Source organism: Pseudopodoces humilis, chromosome 18, assembly GCF_049639895.1.
Source record: "Pseudopodoces humilis isolate 2021_Gansu_Grassland_sample_001 chromosome 18, ASM4963989v1, whole genome shotgun sequence".
NCBI classification, from domain to species: Eukaryota; Metazoa; Chordata; class Aves; order Passeriformes; family Paridae; genus Pseudopodoces; species Pseudopodoces humilis.
In genome coordinates this window covers 5,126,389-5,149,803 of record NC_142217.1, presented here as the reverse complement: position 1 = coordinate 5,149,803, position 23,415 = coordinate 5,126,389, and positions in this window count along the sequence as shown.

Genomic DNA, 23,415 nt, shown 5'->3' with positions numbered 1-23,415 from the left:
CCACTTTGTGCACAATGTACATTCGTATGCAGAAGTTCATTTATAATATATCTCAGGAGATGCTGCAGCTTGCACGCAGTTATTTAAATAGTTTGGGGACTTTGCAAGAGAGATTTACTCTCACTCTCCACACATTTTATTATGGAAGGTTTATCATCAATATTAAAGTTTAATTCCCCCAAAGCAGTGCATTAATACATTCATAAGCTTTAATACCTAGAGCTTTGTGCCCACCTTCATCATATATTGAACACAATTGTCAAACAGCAGTTCCATACTTTGCCATCCTTCTTTTTCATTTTAAAGGGATTTCAGAAATATTTCAAAAGCACAGGGTCATTTTGATGCACTACATTTTGCCTAATTTTAAATGTCTGCCATGCAGAAAATTGAGTTTTATAGTTTTCAGAGTAAAAACAAAGAGTGCAGACCCCCAGCTCTTTTCAAGCAATTTTGCTAGTCACATACGGACCTTTTGCCACATTTATTATTTATTACTTGCCCCTAAATCCTGCTCTCAAGTTCACCCATAATCATTTGGGTTTTATGCCCTTTCAATATTTAAAAGTCATCTTTTACTTTGTGTAATAAACTTAACACTGGGAGTCATTTCCCATTAAAGATGCATCACTATTCCAAATCCTGCAACTACTTCCAACAGGCCAGTGCCTGTCCCGAGGCTGTCCTGTGCTTCTTCTGCAGTCTGAGATATTGCAAGAGGAAATCCTCTCTTATTAAACAGCTAATTAGCTTGATGGCACAATAAACCATTTTTCCTGATGTGTTCTGAACAGAAAGGAAGTGGCAACTGAGAGCAGCCAACACACCAAAGGGGCAAGGAAGGACATTAAAAATAAAAGAGGAAACTAATTTAATTGCAATGAAAGAAACCAAACAGCAGACTTATTACAGGAGGAAAAATAAAATACTCCCAGAGGCATTATCATTTGTCAGAATTGCTGCTGCTCCTTCCTGACATCATGGCACACAAAGGCAAAAAAGGGGGAATTCAGAGATCATCAGGAGAGCTTTGAAATTGGCTTTTGGTATCTGAGACAGCACACACCGAGAACCAACACAGCCACAAACCCCCCAACTGCCTATGAGTGAAACCTTAATTCAATATGTAATTTAATTTGGCTTCTGCTGCCTATAATTGCTTCCATCCTCAAGAACAGCTGGCAGGCACCAAGACAAAATGCACACTCAGGACAGCAGCAGGGAGGGGTTTAATTAATTTTTTAAATCGTTGTATTTTATTTAGCTTTTGCTGCCATCTACAGTAATCATCACAAATCTGCACAAGGAGCAGGTACAGCACCAAAGCAACAAAATAAACCTTCAGCACAGTAACAAGCTGGGCTAGACACACACTAGGGGACTTCCACTGTCACTGCAAGATCTAATAAACCTTCTTTGCAGATAAACTTTCTGCCTCAGCTGGGGCCCAAAAATTAATTTACAGCTATTTGTCAGCTCTGTAAATGAATTAACTCATCCACATAGCTCCCAGACACAAGCACAGACTTCCTGAGTCTGTGTGCATCAACGAGGCAGCAGTGCTGGCTACAAACTGATCAAAGTTTTAATTTCTCTCTATGAGATTGGAACACTGACTGGCTCAGTTCAGTGTCTAATTCTTCCATATGGCCACACCACAAAAATGTGGACACCATACGGTGTCAGTTTGCTAATTTGCTCCCAAAGAGCTTTCTGTAATCAAAATATTTTTCACTTGTTATCTTAATTAATGGAATTTTTTCCATTCCAGAGTAATGCTGCACTTCTTCAGAAAGCTGTCTGTCTAAGCCTGTCTGTGGCACAAAGCAAGATGCATGGGGACACTGCAAATGTTAGCAGGATGAGACAGAACACTCTAAACAAGAATGCAGCATCTGCTTTGATGGTAATTTTAATTTACAATTAAGTCATTTGAAGGCATTAGGCCTCAGACCCTGGTTTACCTTTCCAGTAACTAATGCCTGATTTCCAGTTCCAGGGTCTTATCAGGGGTCCCACTGTGATTTTCATCTCAGCTTTGCCAGTGCTGTGTCACAGCATCTGAACCAGCACAAACCCTAAAATCCAATTTCTAAATAGATCTATTCTAATCCTTTCTTATTTTTATTTTTTTTTCCTTTTGTGATTTGTAATTTTTCTTTTGGGGAATTTCTGCTCCTCCAACAGTCTGCAGGCTGCTGCTGCCTCCTGCATAATGGCACTTTGTGTAATTCCGAGCAGCAGCCTTTCCTGGCTCTCTGAGGAGTAGCACCATTGCATTCTCAGCTGTACATCCATTCAGAAAAGGGCTCTAATGCCACTTTACACCATCCTTACTCCACTGAATAAAACCAGGCTTAAACTCAGAGGTATCACAGCAGTGGAGAGCACGATTATCACCTTGTCAGAGCTGTCTACTGAGTATCTTTGAAATCCAGTGTTCTCAGATGAACCTTAAAAAACGTTACCCAAGGCAAGACACTACTGGGAAACCCATTTTCTTCACTTTTTTAACTCTTTGGCAAAGATTCAATCTTATCTAGTAGAAGTACAGAAAATATTTCTGAGGATTCAACAAAGCCAGCTTAACCTTTTCTTTTATTCTTTTTTTATTGGTAACTCTGTATTAGGCAGTTAATTTGGGTTTTTTTTTTTTTAGAAGGATAAAGCATCAACATATTTGTTGATTTAAATTTCTTCCATGACACAATCCACTGAAAGAGATGCCCTTACCAGCAGCTGGATGGTGAATCCCAGTTTAAGCTGTAACAAAATCTGAAGATAAGCAAAAGCTGGTGTCAAACCAAACATCTCTTTTCTAGGTACATTTTAGTACACATAGGACCATTAACCACATGAAATTTTGAGCAAAAGTGGAACCTGGACTGTTTTTGTGGTATTTTTTTCTCTATTTCCAATTGCTAGATTGGAAATTGCAGCAACACCAGGTATGGTTTCTCCTACTTCCTAATTCATGTGAGGAGAGGTGCTCACACCGGTGCTAAAACTCAGACCAGTTTCAGAGGTTCATTTTTACCTTCATTTTTTACCTTCATTTTAACTTTCCTTCCTCCAGCATTACTAAACTGCCTTCAACAACCAGTTAACAAAGATTAACAGGTCCTTGCATGCCAGCAGTCAGAGATATTACAAATATTAAAAAGGTCCATGATAAATTTTCACTTCTTCTTGTTTAAAACAACATACAAAGCAAATAAAGAGAAAATAAACCTCAAAAGAGTCTTGGGAAGTATGTGTTCTGGAGATCAAAGAAGTGAATTCCTGACTACACAAAACGCCATAAAATTAATTCCTTCAGGATTGGGATTATGCCCAGCACTTCTCCTTTGTAAAAAAACATGCACTCTGAATGTTTTGCACAATTGCTGGAAGTCAATCTCAGAGCTGATCCTGAAGTGCTTTTCCCTACTTGTTACACACACAGGATCCAGGAGGGCTTGGGCTGCCCTCAAGCCAAGGAATTGTACTGCCAGCAGCTTGCTACAGCTCACACATGAAACCTTCTAACCCAGCAGACAAGTTTTCCTCAAATAAGCTTCTTACAGACAAGTTATGAAGGGTTTTTTGTTTTATTAATTCAGGGAAGTTTTATTAATAGAGCTGAAATCTGTAGGCTAAAAAAACCCCATGCAATAAATATACCAAAGCTGTTTAGGTTCTGATCTGTTTGCACAGTTTTGTCTCTGCGTATTTTAGGGCCAGTTTATCTGTTTATTTAAGAGTCCCATCATTAAAATGTAACATGAACCAGGGAAAAAACTTCTAACCTAAAAAAAAAAGAATAAAAAGAAAAAAAATAAGTTTACATTGTACAACACTTATTCTTTGTCAGTCTGTGAACACAGTGGGAAACAAGTTTTACCAAATTAGATTTGAAAACCATCTTGAATCCTTTTAGAAAACCACTGAATACATCTGCAGTCAAAAGGACTGGCTAAACTTCTGTCCAAACTGTTTCTAAACACTCTCATCATTCTATGGTAAACTGTTTCCCAATTAAAAAAATTATTCTTAAGTGTCAAGTGAGAAATTAGCATGAATGAAAGGTGCAATTGCTTACAGTTTTAATAATTATTTTTTAATGCAGCATTGGTAGGGTGAGGTGGGGCAGATTTCTTTGTTACACAAGTGTCCTCTGTAGCTGGTTGTGGTCGTGATTAACACCATTAATTGAAGCAGGAATAACTGCTGATAGCAAAATAAAATGGATGGCTTCAAAAGTTTAAAACCTTGTCTTTATTCCCCTTATTTTTTTGATAAAGAAGCAATTCCTACTTTATCAAAAAATATCAGTGTTTAGAGGAATTTATATTGTGTACACACTCTATAAGCCACTGAGCATTGCTCCAGTTACAACCTCCAGTCATAAATGTGCTGAACATTTCGGATTTAAAATAATATGAGAACAACAGGCATCCTTAGCAGCCACTGCTTGATCCTGAAATCCATGGGGGTGGGAGTGAAGAGTGCCAGGTTTCATCTTGGCTGACAAACACTCCCAAAGAGCTGCAGCTCCGTGCTAAGTGGAAAGGAGAATACAGAAATCCTTCAGCCAGTTGCCTACAAAAGCATTCCTGTTATTCCCTGGGAAATCAGACATGGTGTGTAGCAGAGTGCCAGTTTCCACAGCCCACACTGTGAATGGTTTGGGGAATTTTAACCCATCACCACATCATTAAAACTCAAACACAGATAAGCAGCAAGGAGCTGTAACCAAATTGTGCATTTGGGGTAAACCACGTATTTCAGATACAGCACATCGAATTATCCATACAGCAGGCCCAAAGGAATCATTATGAATTTCCAAAGATAATTCTTCTGATTGAACATAGGTTAAAAAGGTGTACAAGATATGGAAAACACTGAAGTTTCATGTAAAACATGTTCTTCCTCACCACACGATGTTTAAACATCCCTCCCTCTCCAGAGTGCATTCAGGTCAAGGAGCAGAGAATTCACACCTGCCATGGGATTCAGCCTGGGCCCAGGTCACACTGGTGACCAAACCAGCATTCCCTAAGAACTTTTCAGTACAAAAAAGCTCCCACTGAGCTTTGGGCTTCAATCTTAAAGGAAAAAATCCCCCTAAAGGTACCAGAGCAGCTGTGAGAATGGCCTGGAGTTAGCACAGTGGGAAGAATGATTTATGGATAATAAAATTAGGTAAATCATTGGTGTAAATCATGGAGGTAAAAGGGTGAGAGACAGAAAATTCTTCCTGACAAAACAATTAGATGTGACCAAAGACCCTTCAGTCCTGGGGTGAATTTTCAATTAGTCCAGCAGCCACAGGGTTGGGCTCACAAGGAAGCCCCAAATAAGAGCAAGCAGGACTAAAATGAAGAGAAAATGCTACAGAGGCTTCCCTGTTTCCACAAACAGGCACAATTTTCAGACAAATTCCCCCAAAGCTGCCTGCAGAGCACATTTGGCTCCATCCCCTGTGCTGTCAGGTCTGTAACCTGCCTCTCGTGTTTGCAGGCCCTGGTGTGTGACAAGAGCCACCCCAAAGGTTTTCCACAGCATCAAACAGCACAGATATTTATTAAACCATGGGCAAATCAGGGGCTCTTCTATTCTGACACAAACTAAACAAAATAACTTCTGAGAGACTAAAACTGCACACAGGTTTGTCGACCATAAGAGGCCTAAAGAGGAGTCAAAGGGCAAGGCCAGCTTCTCCTGGGGAAAAGGTCACAATTCCAAGGATTTGTCAGCTCCATCCTGAGCTGTCCCTGGACAGAGCACAAACCCAGCCAGGGCCCAGGGATGTCCATCCACACCTGCAGCAGGAATTGCTGTTATTGTGAGATGACCACCTACAACAGACCCAAACACGTAGGTGCTGATGGGTTCTGTACTTTTCCACTCCAAGCAACGAAATCAGCTCTAATATAATATCTAAAATCGCTGCTTTTACCCTGGCTTGAAAGAGATGATGCAGAACAGGCCTATGATTAACTTTTCTATTTCAGATGGAATACTTAAATCAGAAAGCTTGTCTGATACTGCTGAGAGCAGGGAGACAGCAATTTTCCTTTCTGTATCATGCCCTGACAATGAGCTGACACTATTTTAAAAGTACTGAGCAATTTGAAAGGTTTCCAGATAGCAGAGATTTAAATGTACTTTGCAAGCTGAAATGGGCTCAGCTTTTGCACTCCCTTGAAGGAAAAAAAAAAACCCAAACCAGAAAATTATTACACCCTTTATAATTAAAAATGTCATGCTCATCTGGGGCAATGCTCGTCTGGGGCAAGGGTTAAGGTCATGTGCTGGGAGCTACACAAATGTCAGTCACAGACTATTAAATAATCATATTGACAGAACACATTTTTAGGTGGGTTTTGCAAGTAAATCTAGATACAAAGTGTGACACAAGCAGGAAATGTCTTATTCATCTCCAGCTGCAGTGTGGGGAGCAGGGAAAACTGCTCCAGCAATTCTTTACACCAAAAGTTCATTACAAGCAAAAGCCAAAAGAGGTCATAAAAGATTAGAAACAGTTACAAAGATATTCCACAGGGGAACATACAGTGATTTTATAGCTAGGACTGCCTTATCACAGTAGTCCAAATCCACTCCTTAACCCACTTTTCTACATACTCTTTGCTCCCAGCAGCTGCAGACAAGATTGGTGATTAATTTCATTTTTGTAGCAGCAGCAAAAATCTGAGTGCAACACAAACAGAAGGAGGGGAAAATGTGGGACAAAGAGTGGGAAAATAGCAAAGAGACTGTAATTCCATTCTGCAGTAGTGTTACATCTTACATTAGACATGATCTCAGATGGGAAGAAAGAAGTTTGGAAGCATTAAACTTTAACAATTGAACCAGACATGTTGCTGTATCAACTGTGAGCTAAACCTCACAGGAGAGAAAGAGAACTTGTACTATTCATCTCTCCAGATATTGTCATTCACATTCTGCATTCTCATTCCATTTACCTGTCATGTTTGTACATTAAATAGGCCCCAGTATTATCCATCAATGCCAAGACAAAAACAGATAAAAATCTTCCAATGTCCCTTTCACCTGAGAGAAATTGCTGTTTGAAATCTCTGTTTGGGGACTCTGCTGCTGCCTCCTCCTACCTGAGGCTGCAGGAATAAGGACAGAGCAGAGCTCACCTGTGCTGCAGGTGGGAATTTGTGTTTCATCTGTGATGCTCAAATGAGTGTTCGGAGAGTTCCACTCACCTGAGCCCAAAAACTGCCACAAGACAAACCTGTTGTCTGCTGCCATCCCATCCTCACTGTCCACAGAGCCACATGAAACAGCACCACCCACAGAGGTGGCCAGAAATACAAATAATTTCACTGTTAAATTGGTTTTCCTGCTATAATTGATTGTGTTTAAGTAAAACACATGGATCATTCCTGCTTCAAATTTAGAATAAACTCGATTTGATGTTGTGGCAAACACCCCACTGGAAGGAGCAGATGTTACAACAGAGAACAAATATACTGCTTATATATTGTAGGTATTTATACAAATGTTTCTATATTGTTTGCACGTGTCCTTACCTGAAATACTTTAGAAAAGTCAATTAAAATTAGCAAGAACACATCAGAGACACACACCTGGAGTTTAAAGCAGCCTTTTCAACGCAGGTTTTTCCAAAAAAAATCTGATGGCCAAGTGTCCAAAATTATTGCTTCCCAGGAGGCTTTGATGTTTGCAGCCCAAAGGCTGAATTCTCCAGAATTCAGAATTCTCCAGAGAGCAGAACTAGAATGGCAGCTCCTCCTCAGCACAGCAGGGCTGTCCCAGGGGGATGAGGAACAGACCCCTGGCACCAGCAGTCAGTCAGCATCCCACTTTCCAGCTTCTCCCAGGGGTGCAGGAGAAGGGTGGGAGGCATGGAGGACTGAAAGAGCTTTTTGCATTTTTAGAAAAAGAGAGAGATCTCCTTAGTACCCCTCCCTGAACCATAAATCGGAGATTAAATGACCTTTGGGTAGCACCTTTTGGATAAACTGTAAACTAATGATGAGCTGTGATAATACTGCAATGCCAAATCTCACTCTGCAGTCTCATCCAGCCCTTCCAGGGACAGGGCTGTGCTCCAGTCTGGGGCTGCAGAACACAGGATCCTCCCAGTTGGCCAATTCCAGCCAGGAGCAGCAGGAAGATGCTGGTGATGCCAAAGTTATGATCAGACCCACAAATCAGCTGGGCAAATATTTCCTCTTTATATAGAAGTGAAACTACTTACAGAGATTTTTCAAAGGTTTTACTTCATTTAGGAATATTCCAACCATTTTCCTGTTTTAACTAAATGGGTGCAATTCTTTCCTGGGGTGGTACCATGGTCGTGTACAAACAATAGTACTTTAAATCACATATTAATTGACTATGTAAGGCATGAAATGCTTCTTTTGCAGTGATCTTTCATTGTGACATGGGCAATTATCTTCATGGATGGGGATCTGTAGCTCCCAGAACTGCTGGACAATTAGTGAGAGTTCATAATAATCCGTGCACGCCTTGTTATTGCAGTCATGGATCAAATGGTAAACTAACAGTGACTGCCTCTCAGAGCCACATCTGCAAGTTGCTGTTTAAAATAAGTCTGCTGCTTCAAATGGATTTTGAACACACATTTTGTAATCACAAAGGGCTCCTGTGTTTCAGGAATCATTTCACCAAGATCCCCGCCCTGTTAAATTCCTGTGTAAACTTGGTTCTTTGGGAGGCTGCAAGGAAATATTTCCGTTCATGCAGAGTACATAGATTTGCCTTCTGAACCTTTTAGGATTTCATCTTCAAATTCAGCTCTCCAAAAGGATCTGAACAGCTCTAGAATCACTTAATTTATGGTCCCATATTGCATAGCTAATTACTTGGATCAAACCCTTAATTCCTCTTAATGTGCTCAGGAATGAGGGGATCTGATCACACACTCCCAGTGTGAACAAGAAGTAGAATTGTCTGAAATAAGTGGGTTTTTTAAGCCTACTAAAAGTTAGGGGTGCCCAGGCTCCTGCATTGTGCTTGGATCTTCTGAAAATTGTACCAGCAAGAGAAAAATCCACTAATAACTTGGAGCCTGGCCCTGGAGTCTCAGCACAGTAAAACACAACAATTCAGTGAAAACTCTACAAAAGATTGCAGAATAAAGTTTTTATAAAAAAGAATGGTCCCAGAATTATTCCACAGCAGGATCAGCCAGGAGGGGAACAGCCAAGGCCCAACACAGAGCCAGGTGAGCCCTTGGCCATGGCACATCACCTTTGTGCCTGTCGGAGCATTTCATGCTGCCTGTCTGCAAATATCCCTTCCCCTTGTTTTCAGCACCCATTTCCCTGCCTGAAAGTTCTTTTCTACACCAGGATCTGCAAACTTCCACACGGTTTCTTGCCACATTGGGCAATATTTAATCAGCGTGACACAGACTCAGAGGTGTGGGATAGGTATCAAACTTACTTTTTGAGTACTTAAAATTGGTTCCTGCAGGCCATTTTTTACATCAGCTGTCAGCACTTAAATGCCACAAAAGCTTTCAGCATGAGTAAGCAATGCTATTTAGAAAATCCATTTACTTTGTCTCTACTAGCAGTCGTCCTTCATCCTTTTTTGTGAACATTTTAGGAAACAAATTTTAGTAACAGGGGAACAACCACAGAGAGCAAATAGTAAGTTAATACCCTCAAGCCTGCATAGAAGTAGTAATATATTTTAGATAGGTGAACTCAACTGAACAGCTAGAGCTGTGGCACAGAGGTTTTTATCCAGAGATGGATCCAACCTCAGCTCACACCAGATTAAGCTCATGCACTTGATCCGTGCAAATATGAGGATATAGCACACAATGCCATAATTTAATTGATATATTTGGATCATTTTCCCTCCCTCTCCCTAGGAGTATTCTTTGAGACTTCTTAATCCTGCATACTTTCTACTTTCCCTTAATCTGGCACTCTCAAATCAAAAGTCATTCAAGCAGCTTTGAGGTTCTCTCTCAAAAGTGATTTAGTTCACAAGACAGAAAGGCTTTTTTGCTTCTATTTTTAAGGGCATCCATGGAAACTAAAGTCTCATTAGAGTTTTAGTCATTTCTCATAGTTTAATGGCAGACTATTACATACATTATTACTCTCAGTAAAAGTACTTTAATAAAAAATAATAATATTGCTAAATTTATCAATAAAAATACAACCAAAAAGCCCTGACTAATTTTTCTGTGTTATTTCTTACATAAAGAGGTGATGTTTTCTCCAGTCCCAGCAACTGGTTTTGGGATGTTCTGTTCATAATCAACTCAACTTGAAGAACTGAACTTCCATCCCCTCTACTTTTGTTTTTCTCTATTATTCCTTTTTTCTTAATTCCCATCGGAACTCTCAGTTGTCCCTTTTTTAGGGCTTTTCTTCTCTACTACTCCACATTCCATAAAGCAGCTGAGGAAAACCTTCCTGCAGAACACTGCAGTGCCTGAAAGATGAGGAAGGAAGCCCCAGGAATTTCGCAGCCACTCTGATTAATCACCGGGGCAGTGACACCATCACAAGATGCAAAAACCCTCAAAGCAGAGGCAGAGATGGCAGGGGAAAACCGACCGGAGCCCTCGGGGGTCCTGGTGGTGGCAGCCCGGGCACTGCGTGCGCTGTCCCCCTGTCCTGGAGAGGGGTCCCTGTGCAGTGTCCCCTGTCCCTGTGCACTGTCCCCCTGTCCCTGTGCACTGTCCCCCTGTCCCTGTGCAGTGTCCCCCTGTCCCTGTGCAGTGTCCCCCTGTCCCTGTGCACTGTCCCCCTGTCCCTGTGCAGTGTCCCCTGTCCCTGTGCACTGTCCCTCTGTCCCTGTGCAGTGTCCCCTGTCCCTGTGCAGTGTCCCCCTGTCCCTGTGCACTGTCCCCCTGTCCCTGTGCAGTGTCCCCTGTCCCTGTGCAGTGTCCCCTGTCCCTGTGCAGTGTCCCCTGTCCCTGTGCACTGTCCCTCTGTCCCTGTGCAGTGTCCTCTGTCCCTGTGCACTGTCCCTCTGTCCCTGTGCAGTGTCCCCCTGTCCCTGTGCACTGTCCCCTGTCCCTGTGCACTGTCCCCTGTCCCTGTGCAGTGTCCCACTGTCCCTGTGCACTGTCCCCTGTCCCTGTGCAGTGTCCCCCTGTGCCGTGTCCCTCCGGGCCGGTGGCCGCAGCGCCGCCCGTGTCCCGCAGGGGGCGCCGGTGTCCCGGGAACGGCGGCGGCTCCGGCCGGGAACGGGAACGGGAACGGGGAATGGGGAACGGGGAACGGGGAGCGGGAGCGGGCATCGGGAATGGGCACCGGGAATGGGGAATGGGCACCAAGAACGGGAACGGGAACGGGGAATGGGGAATGGGGAACGGGGAACGGGGAATGGGGAACGGGGAATGGGGAAGGGGGAACGGGGAATGGGGAGCGGGGAATGGGGAACGGGGAACGGGGAATGGGGAACGGGGAATGGGGAACGGGGAACGGGGAATGGGGAACGGGGAATGGGGAACGGGGAGCCGGAACGGGGAGCGGGAATGGGAGGGGGCACCGGGAATGGGCACCGGGAACGGGGAATGGGGAATGGGGAACAGGAACGGGAACGGGAACGGGGAATGGGGAATGGGGAACGGGAATGGGAACGGGGAATGGGGAATGGGCACCGGGAATGGGCACCGGGAATGGGAACAGGGAATGGGGAATGGGGAATGGGCACCGGGAATGGGAACAGGGAATGGGGAATGGGGAATGGGCACCGGGAATGGGAACAGGAACGGGGAACGGGCACCGGGAATGGGCCCCGCTCCTGCCGCTTCTGCTTGTGCCCCCTGCAGCCGCCCCCTCTAGAGCCTTGCTCCTTGCAATTTTGAGAGAATCGTTTGGGATGTGCCAGGTTTGCTCCGCGCTGTGAAATCCCGAGCTTTTCTCGCCGTGTCACTGCTCATGAAGGGCCGACAGCTCCCCAGAAATGCATTTAGAGCCAGTTCTGGGAACATACTGCTACTACTTTCTTCACAACATGAAGATTTCACCTCCCTTTTCTCCAGCGTTTTACATGACAGATTTTGTATTTTTATTACACGGACCTCTGGGTTCTTTCACCCATAAAGCTGCTCTGTGATGACAAAATTTCTTCCACAGCCTTCACTGGAACACTGTTCTCCCAGTTCATCAGAGGAGATATTGAACCCTTCATCCCAAAGGGCTTCACTCTAGGATCAGTGTTTTCTGGACTGAAATTTGGGGGAAATACACCTAGCAGCACTTTAGAGGCTCAGTAGACCTCAAGATCCCCCAAATTCTAGCCTTAAGGGTGTTTAAGGATACAGGAATCTGCACAAGGGAAAAATAGTTAAGAGAGAGGAAGGGAATGTAGGGAATAAAGGGATTAAATTGAACAAGGTGTTTGGAAGGAAAATCATTTGGAGCAATCACCAGACATAACACCATTGAGAGTTCAGCTTCAGAATACATTCCAGGAGGATTTTGTATTCCAGACACAATCTTCTAGACCAATGTATTTTGAATTCTACACTAGTCCAGCATAAATAGCGAGGTTCTGCTGCATTCCAGGGTGAATTAAAGATTGTCCTGGTACATTAACAAGCTCATGACACCAGGGGCTCTGTCCCGTGTGTCACAGGGATCAGAGCCCCGGGGAGCCCTGGCTGTCAGCTCCAAGCAGAGCAGCCCCACTCTGGGAGGTGCAGAAGCAGAAACCACCTCAGCCATGGGTGTGTGTTGCACACAGATCCCCCAGGCCTGCCTTTGTCCTGGGTGTTTGGGATTATCCATCACCCAGCTGATTCCAGGCTCTTAAGAAACACCTTTGTATTCTAGGAAGCTGCTTCCTGCATTTCTCTGGGTGCCAGCTACACCGTGCTCAATCCATCACGTTTGTAGCCGGCTCCTGCCAAGAAGCAAATACTTCATTGAGTATTTTATAGCTATTGCATTTTGTGGAGACAAACTGTGACTACCTAGATCAGAATAAATAATAGCAATAAAAATAAAGACTTCAGAGATTTGATTTTCTTAAGCACATCCAAACCCTTTCACTTAGAAATAAGACATGACTACAAGGAATGTGCCTGTCATCTACAGTGCAGGAATCTACTCAGTGCTGGCCCCTGAGGAGGCACTGCTCATCTCTACAATTTAAATTATTTTCTCTTGTTGTAGTAAAATCAGGAAATTAAACTGGTTGGATTAATAATGGAACCCCATTGTGAAAATAAATAATTGCTCTATTCATTAAACACTGCACTGAGTCAAAAGGTCTGGGGTAGAGAGAAGAAATTTCACATTGAAAATTGCTTTTCACAGACTATCTGCAATTCTTGGGTTGGTTGCTTATAAGCAGTACATCTAGAGTATGAGTCAAAGAGTAGACAGGTTAGTGCTGAAATAAACAGCCTGAGTAGGGATTGTTTTTTAAAATGGGATTTATTCCAGAATCCTATTCCACTGTGGTAGCATCAAATCCAATAATTTCAATGCTACAGTGAAGCATTTGGAACAGCTACAAAAGTAATTTGAACAAAGTAAGGAAAATGTAATAACAGAACACTTTTCTTTCTCCAGCTTCCACACGCTGACTTGTTTATCTGCAGGGAAAAAAAACAACATTACAAGGGAACTTCAACACCTTCACCCTTCAGTGGTCACTTCTCACAGCCTTATCACAAACTGCTCAACACGAGTTACATCAAATCAGCATCACACAGCCCAGTGAAGGCAGCAGCATGAGTGAGCCAGGAAAGCAGGAGAAGTTATTCCTGCTGCCACTGGAGAGCTGCAGCTTTCCCTGTGCCAGGGGAACTGGGTTTGTGCTCCTCAGTGCCCCGCAGCACCGCAGGACTCAAACACTTCAACCCACGCCGGTCAGTCTGAACGAGATGGGAACAACTTGGGGAGATGTGGAGCTCCTGCTTCACATCTGGGCACAAACTCATTGCAACAGCTGCCTCCTCCTCCTCCTCCTCCTCCTCCTTCTCCTTCTCCTCCTCCTCCTCCTCCTCCTTCTCCTTCTCCTCCTTCTCCTTCTCCTCCTTCTCCTCCTCCTCCTTCTCCTCCTCCTCTTCCTCCTCATCCTCCTCCTCTCCCGAGCTAAGCCGCACGCAGCAGCTGAAGCAATCACCTTCTCCAAGGTCAGGGCTTTGTTAATTAAGCAAGCTCCATCATTTCTGGGGTGATCTTTGACAGTCCTGGAAGGGTGATGAGGATGAGCACCACAGAGCACAGCTGAAGTCTGGATTTGGAAGGGTGAGGGATTTACAGTGGCAGAACACACTGGTCAGAATTCCCAGACTCAGGGAATAGCTGGAGGACTCTTCTGGGACACGTGGAGAGCAAAGTGCTGAGAGACAAATGAGTGAAAGGCTGGTGCTCTGGGGGATGGAACAGGGGGAAAAAGGACTGTGTTGAGTCAGAAACAAACCACATCTTTACTGCCTTTCACCCATGGTAACTCTCTCAGGCAAAAAAAAAGGGGGCTCAGACTTTACAACTCTGTTCTTCAGCTGTTTCAGACAGTGGACTCAAAACAATCCCTACATATAAAAAACCAACCACCATAAAGATCAAAATCAAACTCACTGCTTCTAGAAGTATACAGGAATATCAGCTCTTGGTCATATGCCTGCTCATATAAATATAATATAAAATTGAATACAGCTGTATCTGTAAAACACTCAAATATGTTTGTGTACCCATGCAGCAAGAGGTAGCATCAGGGAATCAAAACTGCAACCACTAGAACCAAAATTGCCAGGTCATTGCATCAAATGAGGCTTCAGAATTATCATCTCTTATTGCTGGGACACAGCACAGGAACCATGGCTGCACCTGATAAAATATTGCAAGAAATGGATTTAATAGCTGGGCACTGTGTCCAAAAACTCCTGAGTAGTTTTTACAAATTTCTGCAAGGATAAAAGGTGATGAGGAATAGTGAAATCTTTACTCCAGTCCTGAATTTGATCCAGATTTGTATTTAGAAATGCTAAAATATTTTCATTCCAGACATAGTGTCTGCATTACCAATTCTAACAGCTCATAAAAGGAACATTCATAATCAATTATTACAGAGTTAGAGCAGCATTTTAGCAATAAACTGTCTAACAGGAAATATTTTCTTCATAATGGCAAGAGTGTCATCTTTTATGGCCCTTATCCCACCAGTGACGAAGTGCTTTGATCTCCAAAACTGGAGGGAGGAAGAGCAAAGTTTTCAGAATGGAACTGTCCTTTATTAGAATTCTTCTCCACGTAGATTGTTCAATTTGAGTGCACAGTTAAACCCCACAATGCAGGCAGTGCTGTTATTCCAACCCTTTAAGCATTTGCAGTCAGATGAGGAAAATTGATGATTTCCTCAATGCCCAGGAGGGAGAATGAATGATCCAAGTGTGAGCCACAGATCCCTGGTCCCTATTCCAGCACGCTCTGGACACCTGACACAGCCAAGGGAAAGTCTCAATTCTTCCACATGGGAAAAATTAATTACAAACAAATATATTAACACTGACAGGGACTGACTATTGTTACAGGCATTGTACAAACCTTATGTTAAAGTATAATATGGGTATTTTTTTAATATATATAGGTGTAAAAGCATTAAATCAACTTAACTTGTGGATGGAACAATTTTTATACTGATTAAATCTCTGACTAATCACATTTACAGCTGTGAAGAGGCTGACTCCAGCAGACCAACTCTCATTTGGAAGCACCTGGATCACACAAGTGCAAGTCTGAGGAATTAGCCAGGATGTGAATATGGAGAGCTGACATTCAGGAACAGAAGGTCTGGAACTGTGAGTCTCCCACTCCACTAGACACGGAAAAATAAAGATATACAAGAAAAAACCCAACACCTCTAAAAATCCAAACCCTGTCTTGTTACAAAGCACTCTGGAAAATAACTCTGAGGAAACCTGGTGGTAACACCTAAAAAGCACAGGTTAGAGGTCATTATTTAAATTCAAAGGAATTTAATGTGGCACTTAGTATGACAGGCTGCTGTACTGCTCCCACCGGGCTCGGCAAGCTCAGTGTGCTTTAGCAGCTTAGTTCTACTCTAAGACTCCTAAATGTCTGAACTGTCTGCTGAAACCTCTTGCATAATACATAAACTTCCCTCTGAACACATTCTGGCATTCCCCTCTCTTGATCTTTTCTGGAATCAGGAAGTATCAGGGCATGGATAAATAAATGGATGAATAATAAGATAAATTTTAAAAACTGTCTCCAGATTTTATAGCGGCTCCCCTACCTGCTTCCTCCTTAAAAAATAAGCCAAACAAAGTGGTGGACTTGTGTTTCCTGACAGGTTTGAGTGGAGCTCTAACAAGTTGTGAGGTGACTCAGAAGAGATTCACCCATGCTCACTTATGGCACACAGCAGCTCGCCTCAGCCCAAAAGCTGCTCCTGCTTCCCCTGATTTCAGTTTTAGCCTTTCCATCTTTGATAAAGGTCAGCAAGTTTCTACAGCTTGCAAAACAGAGAAAAAGCAGAGTCAGCTTAGTTATGGCTTTAGCATGGTGAGAAAACCCCACACACAAATCTACTTTCATTCAATTCACTCTTCTGGATTGTGGAGATGCCTGATGGCTCAGCCAAGCCTTGCACAGATTCCGCTTGGTGGAACATCAGCATTTGGGACTTGAAGAGATCCACTTGGTGCTGGAGCAGCCCAGGGAGCTCCAGGACATCTTCCCCCTCTCCCCCTCCTTTGCACATTATTGCAGTGCCAGAATCCTCCAGGAACCTCAGATTCAAAGCTGTGTCTCTGTTGAACCAAAGCCGTCTCTCTCTCTCTCAGGCTGAGTGATTCTGTGCACATTAAAAATCCCAGTTATTGCATTCAGAACCAATTAAAAGATAATCTCCTTTACCTGAGTGCCCACTGTACCCTGGCAAGGCTGGCATCACCCAGCCAGCTCTGCCGTTCCTGCCCTTGGATTGCCTCTACCCTTTTGGCACATGCACCCACCCCCTTGTGAGTACAACAATGACTATTTTCACAGGGCTTTTCTGCCAGTGAGTCATTTCCCCAGAGAAATCATAAGGTGGGCTAAGAGTGAGAGCACAGGAAATATTAATTCTGGGATGCTAAAAGCCCAGGGAGAAAATTCAGGCTTGATACACCAGTGCAGCACATTCAGGTTCTGCACTTTCGTGCACTGTGAACACAGCAAGCCAGGAAGGCTTTACCTGCTTAGGTATGGGGAGAAGGCAAAGCCTGACATTTGATGCTGTTTCCTAGACCAAAGCACAGCCTGTCACTAAAATAAAATCGATGCCAAACTCACAACACAAAGGCAGCACAGCAGGCTTGGGAACCAGTGTCAATTAGTGACCCACAGCTGTAACCCAGGAGCACTCAAATGCCTGAGAGAGATCTCAGGGCTAACCATAGCTTATGGATAAGGGAGAAAAAACAGACACTACCCACTAAAAAATGTAAAACTAGGTTTTAATGAGTTTAAAACTAATGTTTAATGAGACAGACTTGAGGGATCTCTGCGCAATTCCTGCATTTCCCCACATCACGTTAGTTAAGTTCGTTTCAAAGCTATGAGATAAACACTGGTACCCCAAATACCCATCTTCTCCAATGAAGGGTAAATGGAGTTATCTGCCTTTAGTAAAGGCCAGCACATTCAGCTTATTACAGTGCTCTGCTTCCAAAAAAGCTTTTGCTGCTTAGGGAAAATGGGCAAAAGCACCCTGTCCACTCTCGTGGCTGCACTGTCACTGTGCAGGGTTTTCTCCTGGCTAATACTGTGTAAATATCAACTTCACCACAAAATTTAAAATTAAAATTAATTTTAAATTAAATTTAAATTTAATTTTAAATTAAAATTTAAAATTACAAATTAAAGTTGCTCCAGAAAAGAGCATTGTGCTACTTCTTAGAAAGAGACAACTGACAGAAGGGAGGGAGGTTTGGATATCCTGAGGCAGACAAGCAACAGAGAGGTAACTCATCAAACACACACGAGTGTACACACAGATTTTAGCTGAGACATGTAACAAAAGGAAATACAGCAATAATATAAAACAGCTTTACTCTACAGTTACACCTCCTGTAATTAGAGTGGTTCTTAAAAATAAAAAAAAAAAAAAAAAAAAGAGAGAGAGAGAAGAAAAGAAGAGACCAGAAATAAAGGTGGGAATCTGGAATGAAAACTGAAGAGCAAACCAAATACCAAAAGGTTTTCAGACCCTGTGGGGAAAACTGGGTTAACAGTGGGACAAGCCATGCCAGAAAGGTAAGGATGGAGACACTTACTGGAAAGGCAGAAAAGGAAATACCAAAAAAATGTGGAGCTGTGACAGAGTAAGCTCAGTGAGCATCCTCAGTTACCTTACCCTGCAGTTATTCCACAGCTCCTTTCCACCACTCTTGCTCTTTCCAAGCTGTTCACCACAACCTGAGCTACCTATTTGCCACCCTAATTTACACCTACTTTGAAAACTGCTTTATTGTACTTTGTGCTATATTTAATCATTGCAATTTAAATTAGCCATGTTCACATGGACAATTTCTCTGCTGATAATTTAAGCAGGAGAATTGGTGCCCACACTGCACATGCTGTGGTGCCTGTGCAGGCTGGTGCCCCTCCAGCTCACTCCTGATGGGACATGACATGGACATGGAGTATTTGTATTTTCTGCTGCTCATCTCAAAGCCAAGTGAATTAAGTAGAAGATTTGTCAGGTTCTTAACTCTTTGGGATGCTGACAAGAAAATGGCATTCAGCAGTAAATAGATAATTTCTGAGGAAGAACAGAGAAACTGAAAGTTAAAAGCATGATTGGCAGCTTTTGGATATACAAGATCTTTATTTTCAACTCTTTTCGTGTTATTCTGAGCAGAGCTCAAAATTTCCACCCCAGCCCTTGGGCATTTTTTTCTAGTAACTACAATTATTTTCAATTTAAGAATCTCAGAAGGAAAAAAAACCCACTTATAACCCACCAACTCAAATTTGCTGTAGGTTTTTTTTTTTTTTTCCTTCCTATCAGCACTACCCTTTGTTTTGTGAGGGTAGGAATTCATTTAGATTGCACTTGGGGTCCTTTTCATAAAGGAGCGATTATCATTACGCTGCAGTAATTTGAATTAGCATGCAATAAAGCACCTCACACTATCTATGAGTCATTACATTCTCCTGCAAGTGATCCACAATGGGCATCTCCCATTATGCATGGAAGGAGAGTGCCACTCCAAAATACAGTGCAGTCAGCAGGAAAATGAGCAGGAGCTCTGCTGAGCACATTAAGTGTACAAATAGAGGGGAAAAATTAAAAAATGAGATTGTGGCAGCATATTGCTGTGAGTGATTCTTGCAAGTCCTGCAGTTTGTGTAGGTGCTCACTAAAACAATACTGCAGAGCAATTACTGCTTTCTGCACAAACAAACAAACAGTTTTGAGCTCAGCCCACCTCTGAACTTAGGAAACCTTTTAACTCAACTCTAAATTTTCCTTTTTACTGAGGCAGGAGCTAATCTTGCCAGTCTCATCCTTATCTATCAGACACAAAGAGCAGGACTCTGTATTACTGCTGTTTCAGGAGGTTCAAGACCAGGACAATTTGACCAGAGTTACAAATACTCTCTGTTATTTGGATATCTTGATTTCAATTGAGAAGGTTCCCTCTTCTCTCAAATAATACTAAAATAAACCTAAAAAAAAGACAACAAAAACAAAAACAAAAAAACAACCCAGCATCTTCATTGTTTTTCACCATTTCTTGAAAGAACAGCTACAAGAGCAATCTTGCAAGAAAATGGACAATTTCCAGGCATAAATATTTTCTGTTTTTTGAGCTTCCCAAGGGACTTGGGCACCCAGTTTCACTGCTGTTCATGGCTTATTCATTTTCCTTTTGGAAAAAAATATTGGGCAAGAGAAAACAACCTCATGGCCAAAGAAATAAAGCACCAAGAGGAATGGGACCATGAGGGGTGGAGAGAACAGCCACTGGTACTGCACCCAATGAAGCTTAATTCTTTATATTAAATAATAAAGAGACTTACCTTTTGTCTGCTTTAATAAACATCTCGTTCCTCTACAGTGTTTAATTTTTCACTTCTGAGTGACCACAGCTGGGCAGGGAGCAGACTGAGGTCCCCTCATTACAATTCTATGATGTGACCCTGGCCCTGACATCCTTTCCTTCCCCAGCCCCCAGCAGCCAGCTGGGGTAGAAATGGGATTGTGCAGGGGCAGGATCTCAGCTCATTTCCCCACTGAGCAGGGCTGGAGGAGTCAGGCATTACCCACAGCAGGGTTACACACGGACAGAGCGCTGCAGGCACTTCAGACAAGCCTGGGGTACCAGATGGATTCATCAGTGCTGGGGGAATGGGCCAAAATCGTTCTCAGGTTGTTCTCCATCCTCTGAAAATTCATGGTTAACAAAGGAAGACCCCAATTACTGGGAAAAAGACAGTGTCCTGTTCTGTAAAAGGGCAAGAACCCATCAGAGCTTGTTTCTAACCCAAATGACTCTTTCATTTCAACTGCAGACCTCACATTTTAGGTTTATTTTCTAACTTGAGATAAATGGGATCCACCCAAGCAGTGTCAAATATTCCTTCCAGCTGGAATTCTGTAATGAACAGGAGCCAGAAATTGATGTTTTGTTCTGACAATTTTCAGTCTAGAACAAAATATTTGAGCTAAATTTTTGAACTGGGCTGTTTGTCCTTGTGTAAATCTTCCTTTCTGCTGCTGGTCTGCTCAACATTCGATGGATTCCTGTTCTTGGCAGGAACTAAATGTAAAAGAAAATTCCAGGTAGAAGGATAAGGGAGATCCCATTCTTTCTGCTGCCTCTACAGATTTCACCATTTAAGTGGTCTGCATTGCCCAGATACTCCAATAACTTGCTTTCAATCTCATTATCCAAGTAATTTATATACATAATAAAATGCTTCAGTCTTGACATTAATTCTTACAAAATTTTACATTGGTATTAATTTTACTTCCTGGATTTTAATTGAAGAGAGTATATTTTGTCACAAGGGAAACCGAACATTAGTTCTTCTACTTAACAACCATGTGGTTTCATTAGAAATTACATTAGTTCCTCATTAAGCAACAATAATAGCGTAGGATTGGGATCAATAAAAAAATACATTGCCCTAAGGTGCTGAATAGTTTGGTTCATTTATACTCTCATGAGCCAAATACTTCAGGATCCAGAATTAAACACCCTCAAACTTATATGCAATTCTTAAGAAATGTCATTTTATTTCAAATAATACAGATTCAGATTGTTATGGAATAACTGCACAGGCTCAGGCACAGCTCTGCATCCTCCAAGCAAAGTTTTCATAATTAGGAGCTTGCACCATTTTAAGAACTCACATAATTAAGAGAACTGCCCCACTAAACACAGCACAGGTAATTCTGTCAGCTCTGAGGAGGAAATGGAAGTTACCTGAGATTGCTCCCACAGAGCAAAGCACCCTGGCTGTACCATTTGACCCCACAGCAGCACTACCCAAGGGCCAGATGGGAAAGCAATAAATCCATAGCGTTAGCTTTGGAAACAATAAAACTTTCAAGATTTTATTTTATCCCTCTAGTTAGGCTTGACTTGACTTTGCCTTGGGGAAAGGAATTTTCTTTAGTTTTTTTTAAGAGATGTAGCATCACTCTAAGGAGATGGGCTGAACATACCAACAGACTGGGAATAGCCCAAAGACACCCAGCGAGAGAAAAGAACATCCACAGAACATCAGTGGCCATCTGCAAACAACTCCCTCAGATTCCACCTCTGGCAGAGCTGGAGACATCCAGAAAAGACTGGTAAGAAATCAAAAGACTGATAAGAAATAGAAGAATGAAGATCTAATTAACATCAGAGGTGAGGAGATTCAGATCCAATGGGAAACTGAACCCTGTGGGTTGCTCAGCTCTGGACCAATGGACTTTGGAACAGAGCATCTTGATGGGTTTTGACTGTACAGAGTTTGGGAGGAAATCCTGCAGAAACATGTGTGTCTGGAGTATTTCCCTTGGCACATCCTGACCAGAAGATAAAGTAATGCCTGGTTCTCTGTCACTTCAGATATAGTGCTAGAGGGTTTTATTTTGTCCCCAGTTTTTGGTGACATTAGGTTTCTGGGAATTTATTTACAAAATGGACACTTAACACAAATCAGAGCAGACCTTTAAATCACTTCTGTCAAGTGAGTGAAAAGCTCAAAAATGCAGTGTAACCTGCTATCTTCTCCCTAAAATCAAGCATTTAGGGAGGTATTTAGGGAGGTATAACACAGCCAGGCTCCTTCCTCTCCACAAGTCCTTTTGGATTTACCATCAACTTTGATAACAGACTTGTAACCAAGTCTAAAGCAAGCTCCAGGAAAGAGAAGGTTCATCCCTGAAGGTGATCCTGGGGTTCACATCATACACAGTGACATCTGTTGAGACTTGGACACTCCCTCTGTGCTCTGTGTTCCATTGCACAGCCACGAGCCCTCCTCCCTGCCAGCCTGTCCATGCATCCCACCGCAGGATTCCTCATCCCCTGGGAACCCACACGGCTCAGCAGCCTCGCTGGAGGTGCTCACAGAGTCCCATGGGAAATAAACCACCCTACTCCAAGTGTAGGACAAAGCTCCCCTCATCAGGGATGTGAGGAGCCGCTTAGCCTTGATTTCTGTCTCAGTACTGGTTGCCAGAGGCACGGAGGGGGTGCACATGTGGCACTTGCAGGAGGCAACCAGCAGAAGAGGGGGGAAAGCCTTGTCTGTCTCTGGGGACTTTGCTTGGCAACCATCTCACACCTCACATGGGGCAGGCAGGCAGCAGCACAGTGGCCTGCAGAGATGTTCTCCACTCAGATGGAGCTCCCTGACCCTCTGGTGGTAATTCCTGTTTTCCTTTCTGTCTCCCCTTCTCTCTCCCCCTCATCCTTTTTCCTTTTCCTTCCTCCTTTTCTGTCTTTTCTAGTCCTCTTTAGTAGGGCAACTCCCCCATTTTTTGTTGTTTTTGTTACCAATAATCAGTTCTCAGATACTAATCTATTTTAAAATAACTCCTTGCAGTTCCCCATAGGGGAACACAACAATAACACAAAGGGAAACAATAATCCAGTTTTCACAACCTTTTGGGAGAGTTCAGCCTGGCTTTTGCACAGGTACCTGAGGAACCAGGCAAGGGCGTTCCAGCTGAAAGAACAAGACTGGCTTCCTTCCCAGGCTACCAGAGGTGAAAAGAAAGAAAACACATTTTTCTACTTCCAAACTTGCAGCACTTCAAAAAGAACAACCTTACTGCAGCTGTTTTGTAGTAAACCATGGGATGTGTAAACAGCTCAGCTTCAGTTTGCCATCCAATAAATCTCATCAACACTTTGCTGCTTCATATAGCTCAAAGCAAGAGATGTCAAACATAACATGTAACTACATTTTT